Raw genomic sequence first — 18,809 nt, 5'->3', positions numbered from 1 at the left:
AGACTCGTTATGGACGTTACGAGTTCGTGGTGATGCCATTTGGGCTCACCAATTCGCCTATTGTGTGTATGGATTTAATGAATCGGGTATGCAGGTCGATGCTCGACCGATCTGTCATTTTGTTTATTGATGATATCTTAGTGTATTCCAAGACCAGAAAGCAGCATGAGGAGCACCGTCGAGAGCTTCTGGGGTTTTGAGGCGAGGTTACATTTCAACATTGCGTATCATCCGCAGACCGACGACCAGATTGAGCGGACTATACAGACCCTGGAGAATATGTTGCGGGCCTGTGTTATTGATTTTGGTAGGAGTTGGGATTCCTACCTACCTCTTGCGGTGTTCTCCTACAACAATAGTTATAACTCTAACATTTGTGCTCTGCCTTTTAAGCTCTTGTATGGTCGGAGATGTCGTACCCCAGTTTGTTGGGGAGAGGTTGGTCATAGGGTTATGGGAAGGACCGAAGTAGTCCTTCAGACCATGGAGCTTATTCAGCAGATGAGAAAGAGACTACATACAACACATAGTCGGCAGAAGAGCTATGCCGACCGACGCCGATCTGAGTTGGAATTTCAAGTAAGTGATATGGTAATGTTGAAGGTCTCACTTTGGAAAGGTGTGTTACGCTTCAGGAAGAAGGGGAATTTAGGCCCCCGGTATATTGGACCTTTTTGGGTGATTGTCAGGGTTCGCAAGGTAGCTTACAGGTTGGATCTACTTGAGGAGCTCAGTCAGATTTACAACACTTTCCATGTTTCGTAGTTGCGAAAGTGCATATTGGATGATGAGGCAGTGGTTTCCTTGGATGATATTCAGGTCGATGAGCGCTTGAACTATGTTAAGATACCGTTGGCTATTCTAGAAAGGAAGATGAAGGTCCTGCACAACAAGGAGATACCTTTGGTAAAGGTACAATGGCAGCATCAGAGAGGCTCCGAGTGGACCTGGGAGCCGGAGGCGGAGATACGGGAGCATTATCCTGAGTTATTCACCGCGACAGACTTCGAGGACGAAGTCTAGATCAAGTGGGGGAGAATTCTAACATACCGACGATAAGGTACTTCTAATTTTAACCCTATAATTTAATTATGTTGCATTTTGGTTCCTAAGTTGTAGAAAGTGTGCAAAAGGATCACTAGTGGTATTTTCGTAAACACACCTTGGGGGAGTACGCCATGCATACATTTGTACATTGAGCGTACTTGCCAGATTTGGAAACCCTAATTTTTAGGGTTTAGCTTGTATTTAAACACCCTTATGACCTCATTTCCCCTCACCTTATCAGCGTGCATCTCTCTTGATAAGTTTTGCAACCCTAATTCACCTTGAGAAGCTATTTCAAGCCTAAGAGTGTGTGTTTTGTGCTTAGAAGAAGAAGGAAGGAAGCCAAGCTCATCTTGGAAGAGTGAAGCACTTTGGATTTGGGGTTTCTACATCATTTGCAACCTTTCTAAGGTATAAAGCTTGCAACTTTACCCCTCTATCATATAGATCTAGATTTGGATGTTTTTATGAAGCTTTTTGGTCCCAAAAAGTTAGATATTGAGCATGGCATGTTCTTGACCATTAAGTTGTCCTTTCAGACCCAAGGAGGGGTCTTAAGTCATAAAAATGAAGTCCCAATGGCTGGCTTTGTCTCATGCATGTTATGCAGGGTCTTAAGGTATTAAGATGTTGGGTTTTTATGGAATAAGCACTTATTGAGTATGCAAGGTCATAAAGTTGGAAACTTTATGACTCCAAATGACATTTTGACCTTGGATATGCATTTAGATGTGTTAAGACGTTATATTAAGCACTTAATGTGGAAAAAAGGGAGTCGGAGGTTATGCCGTGTGTACCCGGGTGTATGCCCATCGTATGTGGTCAACGACCTCATTTTTCGTCAAGAGGAGGAGTACGCCCTACGTACCTCTAGAGTACGCCCAACATACGCTTGCTGAGTTGAGTCGGATGTGTTGACTTGGCTGGGTTTACTCGGTTGGGTTGACTCAGTTGATTTATGGATTTTGACAAGTTTGACCTTGACTTTGACTAAGTTTGACCTTGACTTTGACTAAGTTTGACCTTAAGGGTATTCTGGGATTTTGATGGAAATTGGTCACTTGGTTGGCATAGGTGTCAGTTAGAGCTGAGATTCGGAGTCGAGACCTCATTATCTTTTGTCTAGTTTGTGAGGTGAGTTTTCCTTACTGTACTTGCGGGTCGAAGGTACCAAGGCCGGTCTTTTGGATTTGATATCATGTTATGTATGTTATCATGTTGTAGTAATCTGTTAGATCCGTATCCTAGTATATAGGATGATGCTATGCTTAGTGATCTGTAGATCTGCCTGTAGACTGTTATTATATGTTATATGTTATATGTGCACATATTTGGTCGGTTTTAGGCTTTAATGCTTTGTGCGTAAGCCAACTGGTCGGGGCATACCAACCCAATGGTTGATTGGGCCTGTGGGTATTCCATCACGAGAATGACAGGATCCGTTATAGATTGGCATTCCAACCCGATGGTTGATGGGCCTGGGGTATTCCAACTCGATGGTTGACTGGACCCATGGTATATTGGCATTCCAACCCGATGGTTGATTGGGCCTAGGGGGTATTCCAACCTGATGGTTGATGTGAGCCGACATGCTGTTATTGTATATGTTATCTGTTGATGTGTTGGTACTTGGGGGGATCTCATTAAGCGTTGGCTTACAGTTGTGGGTTATGTTTCAGGAACTTCGGATGACGGCGGGAAGGCGAAGGCGTGACCGTAAACATCCTCTTGTTTATGACTTACGATTTTGGGAGACTCTGATGTTCAAAAATGTTTTGAAAACTATGTTTGTAAACTATTTGTGAATTTGGGTTGGTTTTAAAAAGTTTAAATTTCTTATGATTTTTATGGGTGTTACAAGTTTAAGGTGGGCAGGTTAGCTGCACCTGATCCCACATCGGCTGGGAAGGAGAACGAAACATTTCCTTATAAGGGGTGTGGATACCTTCCCTGTCACAACGCGTTTTAAAGCCGTGATGGCAACGTATCCATTAGAACTCTACAGTTAAGCGTGTCCAGGTGAGAGTAATTCAAGGATGGGTAACCCCCTGGGAAGTTTTCGTGTTGGGAGCCTAAAGCGGACAATATTTTGATACGTGCCAAAGGGGGAATGTTACATGGTGATGTCGAAACCTATAATGGAGGGTGAAGGTGGAGGGTGAAGGCGGGAAGGTTAGCTGCACCTGATCCCACATCGGCTGGGAAGGAGAACGAAACATTTCCTTATAAGGGGTATGGATACCATCCCTGTTACAATGTGTTTCAAAGTCGCGAGGGCAGAAGATCCGATAAGAACTCTACATTTAAGCATGTCCGGGTGAGATCAATTCATGGATGGTTGACCCCCTGGGAAGTTTTCGTGCCAGGAGCCAAAAGCGGACAATATTGTGATACGTACCGGAAAGGGAATGTTTCATGAAAGCAGCCTTACCACCGGTTGTTTAAAATTACATCCGTGGATGCAAAACATCTCGGGAGATTCGGAACACTCTCAAGGAGAAATTTCAAGGAAATGAGCATTCAAAGAAGAGTTGAGAGATTCAATGTTTGTCTGAGTTAGCTGATTTCAATGAGAAAGAGACGAAGTCAATCGAAGCTTACTATGATCGCTTCAATGAATTGATCTACAAATGCTCAAGGTATAATGTGGTCCGAACTGTTCTGGAGTTCAACATTACCTTTATTCTTGGCTTAAAGAAGGAATGGAAGAATATCTTCTTGATAGGGATTCAATTCGTATGGATAACATTTTGTTAGTTATTGTTGATAGGGATTCAATTCGTATGGATAACATTTTGTTAGTTAAACAATGAAAGATTTACTATAATACCGCTTAGAGATCGTATGGGAAGCTTAGTTTACTCTATCATTTGTCTAAACTTTTCGAAGAACAGCCTGGAAAACTTCTTCCTTTCATAAATTTCAAAAGAGAACTTGTTAATGAAATTACTTATAATAGTGAAAGCAAAGTTTCTAAGTTTGATCAGGTAACAAATGATTCATATGCTTATGGTATAGTTAATATTGATGAATGTTTGGATGCTTAAAATTTGGTGAATATTATGACTGATACTTTGACCAAAAATTAAAAAATGAAAATGTTGAACAAAATTGAATCTTGGAGACAATGTTCTCAACAAATTTTTACTGATATCAAAGATGATTATCACAATATCAGTGAAATTAAAGAAGAGGAATGTGTTGATTGTTCAAATTTGTATGTCATTAAAATTACTTCCTTAGCCAAAAGTAAATAAAATGGTGATTCAAAGTAGAAGCTTAATAATGATTCATCTTCGACAACCAAAACTGATGAAACTCAAGAGTCAACAATGAAAGCGACAATGATAATGTCGAAGATATAACCAATAATGAAAGCGACAGTGATAATGATTCTAGTGAAAAGGAAATTTCACGAGTTGTTGAAGCATACGTTTTTGAGTGTACAGAAGAGTATACAAAGTTTTGAAAAAAGGGGAAAACGTTATCTTGAACAACATTCAGTGCTTTATCCACAATTCAAAGATTTTTCAAATCAAGTTTTTGTCACAAAAGGAAATGGTGATAAAGTTGATCCAAAATTGTATGATTTGTTGAAAGTAGATAATTTAAAAGTGACCGATGAGGGTTTTTACTCAAATGAAAATGTTGTGGAAGATGGTTTGAATCAAAGATCAAAAACTTTTTAATGTCAAAATAGTATAAAGTCCCACTTTAATGAAAACAAAATTGCTAAAACTGGAATTTGGGTTGTGAAAGGAACTCAATCTTTTGTCAAAGATAAGTCAAAATATGTTGATAAGTCTTTACCAGAATAGGTGAAAGATCAAACCACGAAGGTCAAAAATTCCAAACAAGATGTGAAAAACCCATATTTGAAAAAGGTTTAATCAAATAGAAAGGCTCAAAATAAAGCTTATTGGAAGAAAATAAGGGATTTTCAAAAACAAAAACAATCACAACAAAAGTCCCAACAAAATCAATAAAAGAATTTTTCAAATCAATCACAAAATCATTTTTCAAAAGAATCATTAGAAAATTTTCACAAAGGTGTGGACAAAAGTGTTCAAAACAAAAATCAAAATTGTTTTAGATAAGAGTCGAAGTTTGAACAAAAAAATCAGAAGTTTTAAAATCATGTTTAAAATAGCAGTCAATGACATTTTCAACAAAATCATTTAAGTTTTCAACAAGAATCACGTTTTGGATATCAAAATCAATATCAAAACTCGTTTTCAACAAAAATCTTGTCAATCTTTTTCAAAACGAGTTACTCAAAACCAACAACAAATGTGACAAAGAAAAATATTCCATTTAAACATGATGGTTCACGATTTCCAAATCCAAATTAAATGCAAAAATCGAAGGTTTCATTTGTTAAAGGAAAAAATGGAATAAAAAATTTCAGTCATTGGTTTGAGCATAAAGGAAAGAAATATCAATCAAAAGAGTTTTTTGAGACACAAGTCAAAGTGGCTTATGAGAATTACTTGTCTGAATCAATGAATATAAGTACTTCATCGCAAGAGTCATTGTCGAAGCCATCTAAATGGAAAGAAGTTAAAACAAGTAACAAAGTTGAGTCTTCTCAAAGTAAGGTTGAAAAAGAGAAAATCAAAGTTGATGCTTCGAAATTGAATGATTATGTTTCTTTACCACAAACTAATGAGTTTGATTTAATTGAAAAAATCAAATCAAAAGTTCCCATATGGATATTGAATTCTACACTTCATACTACATTTCACACTAATACACAAGGACCCAAAAAGCATTGGGTACCTAAATCTCTCTGATTGATTGCAGGTACTATGTGACGAGAAATATGATAAAAATTGGTATATCTATAGTGGATACTCACGTCACATGACCAGAAGGAAAGTGTAACATCCGGATATTGGAGGTATTTAATTATAATGTATTTTTGATTTTGGGAGTGACTACAACGTGCTGAAGGCATCCCACGACGTGGTGATGATGGAAGTTTCACATATCATTTAATGATCCCACGACTTGGCATCTATTGGCCACGACGTGGCAACCCTCTAATGTGATAACCCTAATTTTTCAAGTATTTAAAGGAAAGTGGGGATGCTAGGGTTCCCCATTATCACACCCCCGTCCAAGGCGACAGAACATGCCGGGCTGTACAACTTAGTTCATGGATCACAAACAAATTGAATATACATCACAAGTACAACAATAACAAAACAATAGTTATATTTCACTTTAAGGTTCGAATACATGGTTCATACAAATAGTAATAATAATAAGTTTATGAAATTTCCTTAACAGGTAAGCCGATATAACAAAAACTAGAGAAAACCAGATTGCCCGAAATCCATGACTATCTCTTTTGCTAAAAGTTGGTTAAGTGATCTCCTGAGAATACATGTAGTTTGAGAGTCAACTTAAAGGTTAGTGAGAGTTACATGTTTTCTGCTAATCGTAGTAATAATACTTTTAAAAGTATTTCTTTTGTAGTTAAAACCATGTTTGAAATGTTCGATAAAAAGAGAAACCGAATCTGTGGTTTCTAGGTAAAGAAATCCAGTTAATGTTTATAGTGATTCCTATGACCGAGGTATATGACTAGATATAACCCCATATGACGTTTCATTAGAAGTCGTGGATAATTACTAAAGATAAGTATCACCCGCTTCGATTGATCCGTCGAGGTTGTGGCTAGTAACTACAGGTTTTGGGGGGTGTCAACTCGTATAGATCTCTACATATGTATCTCGCTCCGAGTATTCGGTTATACCCGAGAGGGTATAGTAAGTGATTAAACTTAGGTAATGAATAATGTATCACTATAAAGGTCATTAACTATGATATACGATAAAGGTTCACTATGAAAGCCGAGTAAGTTCGATATATCCGTAAACGTGTAGATTACTCGCTTAAATAGGTAGTAAGTTTCTCAGGTGCATGTATGAAATTTCAAGATATATGTGTTATAACTTATACATATATATTTTATATATGTATAAATACATGCATGATATAGGTTTAATAATAATAAAATTTATAAACATTTGTGACACATGTTTTATAACATGAATTATCCCATGAAAATCATAGCATTATAATTTGTTATATTTTCTAGTTCGCAACATGCTTAACTCACTATAACATAAGTATGTCATGATAAACAAATATAGATATAATACTTAGATAAAATATCGTTTATGCTAGATATAATTTTTGTATTCATTTTTCATAATCGATATAATTGTTTCACAAGTATTCTCCCCCAAAATAATATAAATATAAAAAAGAGATCGTAAGCACCCACCTTAAATGCATGATTTCGAGTTAACTAATAGTAGGGTTTGAGCCGGGAAGCACCGCAAGAGGCACAAACTAGCAATGATCCTAAACTGGGTTGTAATGTAAAAATATATCAAATTAGCGACTGATTTTGATTACATGGTAATCAAGTTTGAGGATTTGGACCTATTTTGTTGACATTTCCAAGGAAGGGGTCTTTTTAATTTATGTGAAATGGAAGTTGGAATTTGATTTCCTTCTCTTCTGTTTACGCAAGCAAGAAAGAAGTAACAAAATATGGTGGGTCCCTTGGTTCTCTATTGCTTTCGAACAAAAGAAAAGGAATACCAGCAATAAGGGGCTGAAATGGAAACATTTTAATCCAAGTTTTGAGGTTAGGACTAATTTTGTAAATAATTTCCAAGTAAGGGTTAAAATAATTTAATTTGAATGCAAGTTTGATTGCTTTGTACTTCTCGTGTTTACGAATGCATGATTAAAACAAATGAAGGAAGGACTAAATTTGTAACAATTATTACATGAGGGCTGAAAGTATTTATTTGGAAATGAAGTTTTTTTTTAGGAGGGATCTTCTCCTCTTTTTTGTTCACAATCGAGGAAAAGGAAAACAATAAAAAAATGGGTTCTGGTCCTTGGTTGTTAACGAAAGAAGTAAGCAAAAAAACAAAAATAAAAATAAGGCGGTGATGGTGATCGAGACTCACAATGGCAACAAGGTAGTGGATGGCAACGACGATTGGCGATGGTTGTGAAGGTAGTGGAGCTGCTCGGATGGGATTTTCTCACCGAGAAAGAGAGTGCAAGAGAGAGGGAGAGTATGAGATATATTGGTTGGTGATTTGTGCTGAAAATGAAGAGACAATGGTCGATGTTTACAGAGTTGGAAAGCTCATAAGCAAATACTCCCCATGTAGTCTTACTTTCCATAACAAACCTAGTAGAGGTAGGAGTTGACTTCGAAAGTCCAAAGAGGTTTATGAGAAAGAGAGGGAGAGATGGGGACGTGAGAAGTAGAGAGGAAGATTGCATGGCTCTACTTTAAAATCCCACTTCCCTTAATTTAACACACACTTGCAACTTTAAAATGTCATAAAAAGTGGCTTTCGATTAGCGTGTCCAATACCCGACATCTAAATATTTTTCCAAAGGTGGCGAATAATGGCATTAAATTCAAGGGTTGCAAAAACCCAAACAAATATTTTTTCTTTTTAAGTTGTAGAACTTCGGGAAATTCCGTTTAAAGATTTGCTTTTAATTAGTCTGAAATGTCCGGTTTTTCAACTTTTACAAATATTTTTATTAAAATATTTCGAGAATGAAATCAAATATTAGACCGTAGTCTGAGTCCAAAAACACTCTCGAAATTTCCATCCGAGGTGTGCAAGTGCCTCAACAGAACAAAACAATTTATGTAGTTCAGGTCAAATCAGTGTTATACTAGTTTGGTTTCTTATAACAGTCAGATCTTTTGCATACAAATTCCATTTTGGACGTTCTTTATATTTCCGAACTCAGGTGAACATGTACTACGAGACCAAAATATTTGTTTCACTCATCAACGATTAATACGAATTTTCAGTTTTTCAAACATATTAATTAGGGTTACAGTTTGTGCTTTATGATTCGTTTGAGATTTTCCACAACAGGAAGTAAGATACAATTTCATAGTTGTATTGACACTATTTATTTATCAAAATATGCATTAAAGCTCAATAGGTCAACTTAGAAAGAGGTTCGCGGTGAACCGACTGTTTACAAATTTAGACCTAAATTTCGGGATGTCACACCCATCTTCAGCCTCAAGCCCCAGAAACCTAATCCTAACCCACATTGAAGCTTTTGAGCTCATTTTGAAGCCTTTTTGGTGATTATAAATGAAGTAGAAGAATATTGATTACAAGAAGCAAGCAAACAACATTATCCAATCTCTGGAATGATCTTGTTGGATCATTTGTAAGGATCTTTAATCTAGCATTTCATCTTTTCTCTATAGATCTAGAGTTATCTTGCATAATTGAACTATTTTATGGATTTTGAGTGAAGCAAAGTGATAAACTTTGCAACTTTATGACTCTTAGGAGTCCCAAGGACACTATACTTTGTAGATATGAGAAATGGTTGTGGTTGGAGATCCTTGCATGAGTTTAGGTCCCTTTTCTACTCTTTTGACCAAGATTTGATAGAGGACGTGCATTGGGAATGCATGTCCATAAAGTTTACATTTTTAGGGATCAATAGGACCCCAAGAAGCTTTCTGGAAAGTTTGGGCAAAAGTCTTTATGGATTAAGGACCTTGGAAAGAATTCTGCCTCAGAGATTTTCCCACGACGTGGCAATAGGGTGCTATGATGTAGAGATGTTGTTTTCCGCGACTGTTTTGAGACTGTCTCTGCCACGACGTGGTGCTTTGGAGCCACAGTGGGACAATGTATTTGGTATGTATCTGGGTTTATTCAAGACCAGGTTCTGCTCGGGTTGAACCCATCAGCGATGACGTGGCTGAAATATGGCCACGATGTGGAGGTCGACTGAGGTTGACTTTGACCTTGACTATGGACTTATTGACTTTTGGTCAAAACCATATTTTTGGAAGGTAAGCTAAGAGTGTACCTTGTATGGCTCTACATGTGGTGTATAGCATTTGTACTCTTGGCAGTAGGAGCAGTAGCAGTTGATCGTTTGCTGATAGGAGAGTCTCTTCACTATACACATGGGTCGAAGGCACTAATGCCAGCCCATTGGATTATGTTTTTTGATGCTAATTATCTATGTGATACTGACATGTTTTATATGTTGGGCAGGACCCATTATACGAGTTAGGGAAAGGCCCGTTATACTCATTGGGCGGGGCCCATTATGCAAGTTAGGGCGAGGCCCGTTATACTCATTGGGCGGGGCCCGTTATGCGAGTTAAGGCGAGGCACGTTATACTCATTGGGTGGGGCTCGTTGCTTGTATGGTATGTGGTATTTTGGGGAACTCACTAGGCTTTGTGCTCATGGTTTAAGTTTATGTTTCAGGTACTTATGGTTCGAAAGCGAAGGGCTCGACCTGATCATAGCACATCCACCCTTGTCCAGTATTTTATGATTTTGGGATTGTACTCTGATAACTATTTTCACATTGACATACTTATGATGGTTTGATATGAATATTTGATGATTTTGGATGACTTAAAAATGAAATTTTTACTTATGATTTTTGGGATGTTTAAGAAAGAATTCTTGATAGATTTCAGGAAGCTAGAAAATGTTGGAGTGGTAAAGTTTGGAAATGATCACAAGTGCACACTCAAAGTATATGGAAAGATCATCAATGGGAATTTTACAATTAAGCGATTTGCTTATGTCAAAGGTTTGAAGCACAACCTTATCAGTGTATCTCAGTTGGTTTTCGGTACATGGAATCAAGTATTGTTTGATGAAGATAGAAGTATAATATCAAACAAAGTGATGAAGGAAGTTTTGCTAAAGTCAAAGAGACATGAAGATATGTTCACTCTGGACTTGAAACCTATTATGGGCTTACCTTCCATTTTCTTACTATCGAAGGCTACTTCTAATCATTGTTGGCTATAACATCAAAGACTTTATCATATCGGTTTCAAAAATATGAATTAACTTGTTTTAAATGATTTAGTTTGAGGTTTTATTGTTCTTAAATTTGACAACGATTCTTTTTGTGCAGCTTGTGAGAAAGGTAAAGAACATCGACAAGGACATCCAATAATATTCAAATAGAATATTGTTGAACCACCGAAACGTATACATATTGACTTAGGTGGACCTTCAACTATTGAGTCTATCAATAGGAAGAAGTACATATTGGTTATAATAGATGATTTTTCATGTTTTACTTGGGTTTATTTTCTTCGACAGAAATCTGAGACTGCTCAAGTGATCATTGATTTCATCAAAAGCATTAAAATGAGTCTAAAGAAGAAAGTTCAGTGACTCAAAAGTGACAATGGAGTAGAGTTCAAGAATCATGCTCTTAATTCATTTTCAACGAATCTTGGCATTTTTCATAATTTTTATGCTCCTTACACACCTCAACAAAATGGTGTTGTTGAAAGAAGAAATCGATATTTGTGTGAAGCAGTTAGAACAATGCTCATATATGAAAATTTACTTCAATATTTTTAGGAAGAAGCTATTTATACAACTTGTTTCACTGAAAATCGTTCTTTCATTCAGCCAAGATTTAATATCACTATTTTGGTCAAAAATCGATCAAATGGATATCAACCAAATTGCATGAGAAAATGTGGTGTTATGAATAATATGAGTATTGAATTGAGATCAAAATAACACAAGTATTTTACAATGAAATCCCTTGACCCTTGATATTATCATCGACATAAAACCTTGGGAGGTGATAATTATGACTTTCCTTGTTAGATCTTATTTATTTGAATGTAAATTACAGAGATGATGAAAAAAAATATGAGTACAAGTGTTTTCCTAGCTCTAGGTTTGTAAGGTGTCAAAAGATTGTGCCCGTTGTGTGTATTTTACAAATGTATTTATAGTCTAGGTTAAGTAACTATAAGTTCGAGATTTTCAGGATCCTGTTGAACAAGCTGCCTTGACTTGGTAATTTCGGGTAATAAGCTTGATTGCAACGATTCTTCAGTGTAAACAAGTCTTATGTTTACTATTTCTACACACATGAACAATAAACAAGAAATATATCCGTTAATTTCGTTAGTAAATAATGTTTGATAATATCTAGGATCCCGACTTGCTGTAACGTATATAGTAGGATCCTGATTTAATTAAAGATTCGGGATCCTGAAAGTGTTTCAGGATCTTGAATTTTAACAATTTTCCCCAAATTATACCTACAAAAATAATTGAATTAATTTCAAGTATTTCATGTGTATAATTTAATTAAATTGAAATAACGAGTTTAAGATTGAAACTCTAACAGATAGAATTGTATTCGTTCAAAAGATATGATTATGTTGTCAAATCTCCTATGTGATCCACATAAATAAGGGTTAATGGTTATTGATCTTCTTCTACTTCTTCTACTTCTGCTTGCTCTTCTTCAAGTGTTATTGGTTATCTTGAAGGTAAATTTCTTGTTCCTTTCTTCTCATTTTTCTTGTTTGTTGATCATGAGCAAAAAGGCACTTTGTTCTCTCTTGAACATCCTTGCTTTTCCTGACGAGGACTTCGTCGATCAAGAGATATTGTCTTACGAAGAGACTTGCTCTTTTGATGATAATGTAACAACCAGTTATTTCAAGTCAATAAAAGTCAAACAAATCAAACCCAAGTCAAACTAGTCAACTACGTCAAACAAAAGTCAAATAATTAAAATTAGTTAATTTAATAAATGAAAATTTATATTGCAATATGTATTTTCTGTTTTGGGAATCAAATCCCAAGTGTGGTCCAAAATCACCATTTGGTGATTTCGTGTGACACCGAAAACTATCCCAACTGAAAACTTCATGCGAGGACCCCACCTCGGACCAAAATCAACCTCTTAGATCGCAAACCCTCGGACCGAGAACCCTTTTGACCGCAAACCCTTCTCGGTGGGATTTTAGACCGAAAACTCCCTTTTCGGTTGAATGGATAGGCCGAAATCTCCTACTTTAGGCGGTGGCACACTTTCCAATGTGATAGATTACACTTCCCTATGCACATGTCAAATCACATTTTACACCATATATATATGTTAGAACCGAAAACAACCTCATTTTCTCACAATTCTACTACGAAAACTCCCCATTTTTCTATCAAAGCTCGTAAGTAAACCTTCAAATCTTCAAGGCAGTTCCCAGATTATCTTCATATCTTCAAACACACTCAAGAACAACAAGAACATCTTCAAGTTTTCCAGGAAGAACATTCATTTAAATTAATTCTTAGGAATTAATTTTGTAAGTTTTCCTATTATCATCTAGTGTTTATTTAACACTTTAAAATTATTAGATTATCTAATTTATAACCGATATTATATGTTAATACTATTAGGATACGGATTTATATACGTGTTCTAACCCGAGGATTATCACTACCATATCATACCCAACCAAGAACACACACCCGAGGTGAGTTCATACCCCTACGTACACTACTAGAAAAAAGGCCTTTAATGACACGCAATTTATGACGTGCATGAATTTACGATACGCAAAACTGTGTGATGTAAAAATAATGTCATCTCTCCAAAAATTTGAAGGATTTAGGACGCGCATTTTTGTGTGCCCTAAAATTTGTGTCAGAAAAAAATAAAAATAAAAACACGGAGGGTACCCATCATAAAAGGTGTGTCATGTAAGTATGTCGCTTTATAATTCTTAAACGTGCCTCCGGACTATTTATTTTATCAAAAAATCGAAGGGATCATTCTAGGGTTCTTTTCAAGATGGGAGTGCTCTCTGCAACGTTCGCTACCTTGTCTCACCTCATCTACCAACGATCTCGACTCATCTCTTTTCGCCGGCGAGCTTGGGCTAACCTTACCTCGATGGAGACCGCCACAGATGCTCAAGTTTACAAGCACTAGGTCTGGTTTAACGACCATCAGATCTTCTTTGTGATCTGTCTCGTACAACAAGCCTCCCTCTCAATAACGTCGTCTTCCTTGTGTTGATCAGAAGTCGCATGCATTGGATGGAGCTACCCATGTGACATGTGGAGTATTGCTGCATACTTGTTGAATAATTTACGATTTGTTTTCTTTTCTTCTTCCTTTTTCAGTAAGTTTATAAACTGATTTACATATATCATTGCATCATGTACTTACACAAGATATGATGAAATCTTTCAGGGTGAAGCTTTATTTCAGACTCATGATAATTTAGAACACTTGGCAATGATGGAGAGGGTACTGGGACCTTTACCAGAGCATATGGTTCAGAGAGCCAAGTAAGATCAGACATATTTTGGTAAAAAAAAAAGTTCAATATAATTATTGAAATATGATTTTGTTCTTTTTAATGGTTGTTGCATCCACGGTGCAGAAAAATACTTCAGAAGACCAAATTAAAGTGGCCAGAAGGTGCGGTTTCTAGGGAGAGTATTAGAGCAGTGCGGTATCTTTGATGTCGATATCTTCAAGTCGTCTTCACCATCAGACCACATTAGTTCTCCCCTTGTTAAGCGTGTGGCTCGAAATGCTTCTCCCCCATGGCATGAAGATGATAAAGATGGTCATTATGTGTTTGCACTTGGAGATAATCTAACTTCCCGATGTAACTACCCTTCACCACCATCAAAGAAATTTCATTTGCTTGATTGCATAGTTGCTACTAATAGAATACAAACCAATAGGAACCGGTGGTTTTTTACTCTTTATTTATAGGCACTCATAAAACTTATGTTTGTTGACTTGTATTTTTAGATATATATCTTTAATACTGACTAATTGTTGGGGTGCAAAGTTCTTCATGTATGACTTTGTAATGGTTTGACTCTTGTAAACCCACTTGCATGTGGTGCATTAGCCTTTAGACCCATGTGTTAGTGAGAGTGAGAGAGAGACATGTAAACACCTCTATAAATAGTGGGTTCATACCACTTGTAGAGGTGTGCTTGAGAGATGTAAAGTGAGTGTGTAAGTGTGTGTTATTTATGTAGTCTAGATCTAGATCCTTTTTGTGTAACACCATACATAATCAATACATCTCTTGAACACCCAAATTACCATGTTCATTGTGTATTCTTTAATTCCGCATGCCAAACCATGTTCTTATGTCACTACAATTGGTATCAGAGCGGGTCTTCAAGATCATGGTATTTTTGAAGAACGATTCTCGGTTTGGCAATTTTTGTCACAATTTGAGCAATTTTGGTGAGTCTCTCTCTATGATCTCTCTTAATCTCATTAAATCGTGCGTTGCGTTTTTGAATTGTGATCGTTTGACTCATTGGATCAAATTTTTCTTGAAAAACTCCATTGTTGATCCAATAATTTTTTTAGATCAAGCCCGATCCAATCTAAAATCCGTTTGTTTGATTCAATTCTAAATTTGAACTTGTTGTTTTGAATCAAAATTGAGTTCAAAAAGCATCTTGTATTTGATTCGAATTTAAGAGTTTGTTACTGTTCATCGTATTTGATTCAGCCCAAACAATCAATCTGATATTGTTCACCAATAATTTGTTTTTGAGCCCAATCAAAAATACTTGGTTACTGTTCATCCGTGAGCTTTCAAAGCCCAATCGATTTTCCATTAAATCCGATTTTACAATGGTGTGAGCCCAAATTCGATTCCAGCGTATGGTTTATCAAGCATATCCCTGAATTAGTCACACGCTTAAAAGACTTGTACTATTCAGCGTTCTTGAATGTTAATACGAATATGATTTCTTCGTGTCTTTCTTAGCGATTGTTGATTATAAAATCTGTTTTGTGAATCGATTCTATCTGGTTTGTATAAACTCAAAATCGATTTTAAGCAAGCAATCAATAATCGATTTAATTGAAGAGTCAACTCAAAAGTCAAAGATCGGTTCTTATGATTCTAAGATTCAAAATCGATACAGAATCAGATGGATATGTTTTCGTTTTAGGTGTTGATGATGAGTTTTTGATGAGTCTGAATTCAATTTTGATAATTTTTGGTGTCGATGTGGATTTGTTCTGGATTATACGCCAAAACACGAATGAAGAACTGTGGTCGATCGTTTGAAATTGATTGGGTTTATGATCTTGATGAGGAATGAAGATACCGATAATAAAAGAAACGAAATGGGAATAAGGTCTTTTAATGATTGTTTTGATTTCGTGTCTGTATGAGTGTTCGTTCGCATCTACAGGGAAGATTGATTTTGGGTTGGAGTCGATTGATATCTTTGTGGTCGATGTTCTTGTTCTTGATGTTTAATTGATTTCGATGAAGTTATCGTCTGGACAATCTATGGTTTGAGTATCGAATGGTTTTTGGGTTCTTGAACAAAAAGCGAAGGCTTAATTGAAGAAATTGGTTTGGTGTTTTGGATTTGAATGAAGGGGTTACTGGGTTAACGAAGGATAAAGACTGGGAGAACGAAGATTTGGGAAGATGATTTCGATTGTTAATGAACGAAGGGTTAACGATCGATTTGGGTTAAGATTCGAAGATTTGGGATTTGATGTTGCTGTTGAGTTGATGTTGAACAAACGAAATTATGTTTGTGAACAAATGATCGTCTGTGTTGGAATTGGGTGAATAAGATTCGAAGGGCAACAGATGGGGTTATTGGGAACGAAAGAAGTGAAAAATTTCGTTCATATGGTGCTATGATTTCGTTTGATTGGGTAGAGAAAATTGAACGAAACTTTGCTGTTGATGAATTGGAGAAGAACTGTAAAGAACGAAATGTCGATTCAGAGGTATTCAGAGGTTACTGTTCATTAAGAGGCTTCGAATGCTTCGAATTCGTGTGTTTGGGAAAATTTTCGTATGAAGAGGAGATGCTTTCATACGAAGCGTTGCAAAATTTCGTATGTTTGGAAGGAAAAGCAAAATTTTCGAATGTAGTCCCTCAAGTTTCGAATGGTTGACAAATGGAAAAAGGCTTCGTATGAATGGTCAAAATTTCATATGTTTTGATCAAAAAGCAGAATTTTCGAATTCAGCCCTTGAAATTTCGAATGTTTGGCAAACTCAATAATTAATTGAAGTTTCAAATGTTTGACACTTTTCACCCAAATTCAAATATTTTCTGAAATTTCGAATGTTTGGTCAACTCTTCGTATGTTTGGAACACAAATGGCAGAATTTTCGAAAATAGTCCCTGAGGCTTCGAATGTTTGGCGGTTCATACCCAAATTCGAAAAAGGACTGTTTTTGCTGAAAATTGAAGAAAATGCATTTCAAGCCCCTGCAGTTTGTGCAAATTGACGCTTTTTACCCAGCTTTAGAAAAGGGGGAGTGTTTTGCATATTTTGCTGTTTTGGGCACACCGGGTCACTGCAGAATTTTGAAATTGACAATTTCTACCCATTTTTTAGAAATTTTGTCAAAGGCGATCCGTGAACGAAGCTAAAAATTCAATATTTTTTGGATTTTCCGGATTGAAGCACAAAGTTTATGCCACATGTTAAGGGGGAGTTTTGACACGAAAAATTCCGAATCGAGCACGTTCTCTTTCCTTAAAGGTTTTATAATCAAATTTCGATTATAAAAAGGGGGAGAAATGTATATGGAAATTCGAACTTGAATTTTTCATATTACGCGGATTTGAAGACCGAAGTGAGCTTGAAGTTTTGAAGCTTACGGAATGATGCAATTGGAAGTTCGGAAATGATGTATTCGAAATTGATTTGGTTTTATTGAAGATTTTTGGGGTGTGCTTTATGCTCAACTTTTGGTGATCAATTTGGAGTTTGAGAAGCTCGTGATCATTCGTTGATGCTCGGTTTGTATGGTTTCACATCCTAGAGCCCAAATTGAAGAATCATGGAAGAATTGAAGATTGAAGTTCGTTTCGACATGTGTCACCTTTGAGGCTCGAACCGCGTAGTTGCTCGATTTTGGAAGATTTGAACTGGGTCATCCATTCCTAACTTTGAGGGGGAGAATGTTGGGGTGCAAAGTTCTTCATGTATGACTTTGTAATGGTTTGACTCTTGTAGACCCACTTGCATGTGGTGCATTAGCCTTTAGACCCATGTGTTAGTGAGAGTGAGAGAGAGACATGTAAACACCTCTATAAATAGTGGGTTCATACCACTTGTAGAGGTGTGCTTGAGAGATGTAAAAGTGAGTGTGTAAGTGTGTGTTATTTATGTAGTCTAGATCTAGATCCTTTTTGTGTAACACCATACATAATCAATACATCTCTTGAACACCCAAATTACCATGTTCATTGTGCAATCTTTAATTCCGCATGCCAAACCATGTTCTTATGTCACTACACTAATTCTTTTCTTTCTTTGTTTGATTGCATGACTTGCAGATAAGATTCATGGGAAAATGGGAGAATGTGAGTACAATTTATGAACAAATTACATCTAATTGTTTGTAATATATCATTATATTGACACTGATTTGAAGCCTGAAAACATACTTCTCGTGTCTCCGGAGTATGTGAAAGTGCCTGATTACAAGGTATGATTACAAGGTTCTTGAAATTCTAAGAACCCATTCAATACTTGTTTATTCTTTAAATTCTACTTATAGTCTTATAGTATTTTACTATTTTTCCTTTATCTTTATCTTTTGATTTTAGTTCTACTCATGTCTAATCGGTTCGTTGTATGCATTTTATGGTAGTAGATTTGAGGTTTAGCATAGTCTGCAGTTCTTGTTGGCTGGGTTGCTTAGAGTGCAAGGTGATCATATGATATAATCTTTGCATGAAAGATTCATGGGGACCTTTAAAATCTCGAGCAGTTGTAAGTGTCATCCATGGTGTTGATGATGTAATCCTCTACTTATACTTAGGCTATGGTATTGCTGGAGCAACATGGGCAACAACGGTTTCACAAGTATATATATACTCTATAATTGAAAAATATCACAA

Source organism: Lactuca virosa, chromosome 2, assembly GCF_052849685.1.
Source record: "Lactuca virosa cultivar CGN04683 chromosome 2, Lactuca_virosa_CGN04683_v6, whole genome shotgun sequence".
Taxonomy (NCBI): Eukaryota; Viridiplantae; Streptophyta; class Magnoliopsida; order Asterales; family Asteraceae; genus Lactuca; species Lactuca virosa.
Note: the sequence above shows the minus strand (reverse complement) of the source record.